This window comes from Pinus tabuliformis, chromosome 5_1 (assembly GCF_031772625.1).
Source record: "Pinus tabuliformis cultivar Carrire ecotype Pingquan chromosome 5_1, CPIR1, whole genome shotgun sequence".
Taxonomy (NCBI): domain Eukaryota; kingdom Viridiplantae; phylum Streptophyta; class Pinopsida; order Pinales; family Pinaceae; genus Pinus; species Pinus tabuliformis.
This window is the reverse complement of record NC_142305.1, coordinates 111,212,586-111,218,585: the sequence shown is the minus strand read 5'-3', so window position 1 is coordinate 111,218,585 and position 6,000 is coordinate 111,212,586.

The following is a 6,000-nucleotide window of genomic DNA, read 5'->3' as shown; positions in this document are numbered from 1 at the left end:
TATTTTATTAATCAGAAATAGCAAGGACTTCAATCATGTTCTTTATAATAAATCAAGTACAATAATGTTGAGGGATCCAACATCGATCTCTAATCCAATAGGCTCCAACATGTACTTTTCCAAGCACCTAATTTTACTTCATGAGGCTCCAACGTCTAGGGCTCCAACCCTATATTTCATAAGGCTCCAACCTTGTCTTTATGAGGCACCAACCTCTAGGGCTCCAAGCCTCGCACTGGTACAGGCTCCAACCTGATCTTCTTGAGGACTCCTTTCCTCTAGGGCTCCAATCCTATTCTTCAATTCTTTAGGATAAGTTCAATGGTTCTTCAAGGCTTCCTTAATGCCTTCTGCAACAAGCCCTAACAATATCTTCTCCAAGGTATCTTTAACAATCTACTATTTCATCAATGGCAACTTTGATTCTCAAAAAGTATCTCCACAGCTCTTCATGTCACCGAAACAAAATTCTTCAAGGTCACATTATGATGGTTCCCACCAGTGCATTATGATCTCGAAGGGTTCCTTCAAGATTGGCTAAAGTATTCAATAATTCTTTCCCGATATGTCTTCACAATATCATCAACAAGCTTCTTAATTTTGACTTCAAGGGGTCTTCAAAAATTCTTTGGCTAAACCTTCAAAATATCCTTTCAATCTCAACACAATCCTAGGTCTTCAATGTCCCTTCAATAAGCCTCATTATTTCCCAACAAGCCTTCAATTTATGCTTCAAGGAATTCCTAAGGATACTCCTTCAAAGACTGTTCATAATTTCTTCAAAGGTTCTCCATCTCTACCCTATTATTTTATCATGAGAAGACTTCAACAAGTTCTATTTGTCCAATCCCCATAAATCAACACTTCAACCACGACAACTACGGCAGCTTCGACCACAACAACTATGACAGCTTCAATCACAACAACTATGGCAGCTTTGACCACAACAACTACGACAACTTTGACCAAGGAAACTATGACAACTTTGACCACGAAAACTATGGAAACTTTGACCATGGAAACTACGACAATTTTGACCACGACAAATACAACAAATTCTCTTCTCCTAGCTCAAACCTATGGGAGACTATTTAACCCAAGAACAATTCCACAAACTCGTCTTCTGTGTTTTTCTAGGTTGCAACTTCTTTTCTACCTCTTTTTTGTCTCCACTGAAAAATATGAGCTTGAATGGACGAATTTAGGTTTATATTTATAGGGAGACGTCACTTTGCGAAGGGTTACGAGCCTACTCAAGTCGGCTTGGAAAGTTTGACATTTTTTTACATATGTTGATTTAAAAACAATTTGAGTTCTCTTCAACGGTAAGGAATTAGGAGGCAAGTGAGTACTCATTGGAAATCTTATGACCTCCTCTATAAGATGATACAATATTACTTTCAAGATATGACCTCTAATGATGGAAATTTAATTTTTCTTTCATCATATGCATATTTTTTCATAACAACCCTATTAAGGAATTTATTTTATGGAATTAGAGCATCAAGTGGATTAGAATTTTTTTAATATTTTTACATGCTAGTGTATGTGATCTTCATGCATTAGGATTGCATACAAGGACTACGCTTTCTTTGACATATTCATACATCTATGGTTACTATATTAGTGCTTCATCACATGGGATTTTAACTCATTAGGATTAGGGTATCGTTTATTCATTCAAAAAGGCTAGGGTGCCTTTTCAATATGTCTTCATGAGCATCTTCAACAAGGTAACTTATTTCTTAGGGAATCTCGAACAAAGCTTAGGAAATGCATATAAGGGCTAGTTATTGGCTTGCCATCATGGATGACTGACATGGCTAGCTTCAACAATGCAAACATGATATCATAATGAAAACATTGCTAGGGCTTCGTTATGGTAAGTGCATCTAGAATTTCATTAATATAATCATGCACCTAGGGTCTAGTCAAGTAGTTAGGGTTTAGGTCACCTAGGGTTTTCACAATATCTAGGGTCATGGTTTTCTTCAACAATTCAACTATGCTACCATCAATGACAACTTTATTCAGCATAACTCATAGAGAATAAAAAACCACTTAGAGTATTCCCCCCCACTAATTGACGTGACAATATGTATGTCATAGGGTTGCAATCCGAAACAACCGTAGTTTTGCGAAGCAAGATGTAATGGTGAAATCTCTGGATGACTTGAACAGATGCTAAAGCCAACTTTTTGACATGAGTATACCAGATCTTTGTATCGTTGATTTTCCTACTTAGATAATAAATGGGATGTTCAGTGCTCATACCGTCTTCTTGGACCAACATCATAGTTATTGTAGAGATGGCGGCAGCAAGGTACAAGAAATAGTCACGCTGGTAGTCAAGAGGATATAAGGGAGATGCTTGAACTAATACATCTCTTTCAAGGCATCAAACACTTTATGTGCAGCATCATCCCAATGGAAGGGAATCCCCTTTCTCAGTAAGTGAGTAAATCCTTTGGCCAGTTCAACATAGTTAGGGACGAACCTCATTAGGAAGTTAGCTTTCCCTTGGAGTCTTTATAACTGAACGAGGGAGAAAGGCACAGACAAGTCAACAATTGCCTAGAATTTTAAAGGATCAATACAAATTCCTTGTTTCGAAAAGACAAAACCAAGGATTTGACCAGAACCAACACAGAACACATATTTGTGCAGGTTAAGTCGAATATTATAATACCTATAATGGAGAAAAATGGCCTGTAAATATAAGGGGTGATCAACTTGATGCTTGGAGTGAGATGGGAGATCATCCATATAGGGTTGCACGATATGCTTGATGTCATGGAAAGCATAATCCATTGCACGTTGAAACATGGCCTTTGTATTCTTTAAACCGAAAGGGAGATTTCTATAACAAAAAGTACCCCAGGGACAAATAAATGTGGTTTTAGGTTAGTCTGTTGGGAGAATTTTGATTTGATTATAGATCGAGAATCCATTCATAAATGAATAAATCTCACAACCAAGGCATTCATCAACAATCTGGTCAATGAACGGGGTTGGGTAGTTGTCTTTCAGACAAGCTCGATTTACGTCCCAATAATCGACACATACTCAGAACGTGCCCTGTTTATTCATGACAAGGACAACATTTGATACCCAATCAATTAAAGGAATGGGGTATATAAAACCATCCCAAAGATGATTTTTGATTTCATCTTTTATACCAACAGCCTTCTTGGGATGGACCATACATAGGCACTCCCGGACAGGTTTGGCAATAATATATGTCTTGATTTTGTGCACTACTATATTTGTGTCGATACCCGGAATCTCTTAATATGTCCAGGAAAAGACATATCTAAACTCATGAAAAATGGCTCGATAAATCTCGATTATAGATGAAGAACAAGATGCTCCAATGTATAAATTTTCAACTATTCTCGGTTTAATCAAAATATTGAGAGGAATAGTTTCTTCGATATTCGAAAGGTTATTTTCAGAGTCAATCTCATGAATGAAGACGAAATTCGTAAAGGGTTGGACAAAACCAAGTAGGTACACACCACTGAGATTATCTTCAACGGTATCTGGGAAGGAAGAATGATGATGATCTTAAGCCCACGACACGTCATCTGACTTCATGATCTCCATGATGCTTTCGTCGGTAGAGAATGTACACAAGAAAGGATCAGAGGGCATGCCATAATCCAGTGATCGATCTACCCAATTGATCGAAGAAAACGTATGAGTTTCACAAGCCAAGTAGATGGCTTCATAATCTTGCTAAATGGGGATATTCGACATTTGATTTCCAAAAAAAATGATGTTGGTTTCATTAGGTACAATCCATGGATCAGCCACGATCGTAGAGGATGATATCATGCTGATATAAACAATTGAAGGAGAGGAGTTGGGAAGGAGAGGGGGAGGGAGTGAAAAGGTTCCCATAAGTGATGAATCCTTCAAAAATCAACTTTGACATGCTGATAGGAATGTAGGTCTTCCCCTACAAGAGGGACACTTCCAGTAAAATTGGAATCAGAGGCGAAATAGGTGAGTTGATCTATGGCCATATTCCCGCCTTTATGAGGAAAGGCGATCATGCAAAAGTAATTTGAAATTGTGGTAGCCATAGCATAAACCCATATACATCCCACTCGAATATTATAATCCAAAGGTATGTCAATAACTTCTACTTCAATGGAGACAACTTTTCCCCCTAATTCCACTTGGAGGGAATTCAAAATCTCGCAAGGTTTGTATGTACTTCCATCAAAGGATTTTAATGTGGTGGTCGATTGACTTAGTTGGGGTTAACCAATCACCTTCTGGCAAGACAAGGACATGATGTGGGTGGAGGATCCCTCTTCCAAAATAGAACGATGAATGCTCTTTCCATGGAAAATGACTTAAATCATAAAAGATAACTGAGATGAAAGTCGAGGGGTATAGTTTTCATGAGAGAAAACTACTAGGTTGCAATCCAATGGATCTACGCATATGATAGCTAACAATAAGGCCTTCTTTTGGGTGGGGTAGTTTTTCAACACCTCAAGAGTTGACATAGCTGATGGAGACTGAGCCAACTCTTCAACTACATTGTAATTTTAAGTGGCTCTAAAATGAGGATTGAAAGCAGACTTATGGATAACACCCTCCAGAGACTTGATAGTCAATTTTGTAGGAACTGGAGGTGGAATAAGATCCGATGAAGGCGGTGCTGAACTGGTAGTTTGTTCAGTAGCTTGACCATTCGGTGGATTCGCATTACCATAGTCCTTATTTCAAATGGCCACCATGACATCGAATTTTAGCTTTGAGAAGGAAAGAATCAAAACTTTGTTAGAGGAAAAAGCATCCCGAACAACCATATGAGTCTCCTGATTGGGAAATGAGTCGGTCAACACATCAGGAGAAGGGGATGATTTAAAAATTGATTCACTTCAGCGTGGTGCGGATAATCATGTGTAAAGTGATACTCGTTACAAACCAAGCATGGGTATCAATGCTTTGGTTTCTCATCGGAGGACAAATTTGTTCGTTTATCTTGTGGTGAGGAATCTTTCTTTTTATTACCTTTACCTTTCTTCTTTCTTCCATGTTTCTATTGAGACATAATTTATCAAATGAGACAGAATTTATCTTAGAAGATGAAGCCGTAGGAGGATGGGATGGAGGGTTTTGTGTAGGAGCGGTACGAGCAATACCAAATGGTTTACTCACTAGATGTGAACTGGTAGAACCTATAATGCCATTGGCAGCATGAGATTCTTTATCATGTGGAGGAGGAACAATATTCGAAGGTCTCAGAGCATTTGGTATCTTATCATAGAGCGTGCCTGATTTGGTATAGACCAGATCTAAATATTGAGCACAAGAAATAAATTATATACATATAAATAAACAATTATATAACAAAATTATAACTAACTAAATAAATAATAATAAATATAATAAATACCTATGTAAATAAATAAATTAAATAAATATTAATTAATTTACCACTTATAAGCCGACTACTAATGAAGACAACAGCAATGCTTTTCAAATAACTATTAATAAGCTCAGTATTTTTCACACTCTCTCTTCTCAAAACAAATCTCATTGCCTTGATGATGGACTCACTAAGCTAGTCTGAAACGTTGGTTTCAAAACTGTTCACAGGTTCTTCCTCAAAATAAAAAGAAATAACTTGCTCTTCATTCATGACTCCACCCTTGGCCACATGTTAGAAAATTATATATTACAGAGCAATGGAACACATAAAATATTGCAGAAATATAAACATAGAAAACGCATAAAACAAGAGAGACACAGATATACGTGGTTCACCTAGTTTGGGCTACATCCATGGAGAAATAGCCAGTCCTTCTTTTATTATATTATCCAACAATCTGAAGAAATACAACCTACAGCAAATCTGCTATAACACCCTCTTTGCTCTCAATCTCCTCTCTCTTCCTCATTCATAATACAGAGATGCATAGACGCAATACAATTCCCTCATATATAGTGAGGGGTTTCCTTCTAGGGAAAAAAACCCTA